The sequence below is a fragment of the Penaeus monodon genome, chromosome 15 (genome assembly GCF_015228065.2).
Source record: "Penaeus monodon isolate SGIC_2016 chromosome 15, NSTDA_Pmon_1, whole genome shotgun sequence".
Classification (NCBI taxonomy): Eukaryota; Metazoa; Arthropoda; class Malacostraca; order Decapoda; family Penaeidae; genus Penaeus; species Penaeus monodon.
Window position 1 is genome coordinate 3801078 of NC_051400.1, and position 761 is coordinate 3801838.

A 761-nucleotide genomic window follows, 5' to 3' on the forward strand; every position below is an offset into this window, starting at 1 on the left:
CCGCAGCTGTTTTCAATCAATATCTCAATTAATAGTGGAAAGTTGATTTTATCTGATATATAAATTACTTACTACCCCTGATAAATTTTATTTGGTAGCCGAGTGCTATGATTTAATGTAATTTTAATCCTTTGTGTTGGAATTAAGTCTCTCTAGATTATTGGGTTCGTGTTATAATCTCTGCTAATACGACCCTTGTCTGATATGTTAAAACATACGAAAATAATAATGCCTCTCAATAAGTTATGATCGGTTACAAACAGTATTACAATATATATGTGTGAGTACTGAAAATGCCATGTTGACACACTTGGTTTTATATTCATTATAACCATATTGACAAATAAGAATTTTCAAAACCGAATACATGTAATTTTGCTTATGAAACTTGGTATACCATATCATACAATCAACCACAACTTCACTCCCTTAGACTACTATTACATAGAGGAAACGATAAATAATTTCATTGACAATGATTAATGTCAGTCCATGTTTGAGTAAATCAATGTAAATAATCTTTCCGACACTTTCCTACTAATGTGTATCGTACTAAAAAAAATGAGAAACACCATTGACACCAAAGGTCTTGTGCTCTCCCAAATACATGCAGCAAATATAAATATTAAAGAGAAAGAGAGAGAATTGGGCTTGGAGTAATTACTGAGGTTTTCTCTTGGTAAAGGGAAATGCCCTCGAGCTGGTTGTGCCTGATTATGGTGAAAGCAGGAGAAAAGGTCCATATAATGTATCTAATATCT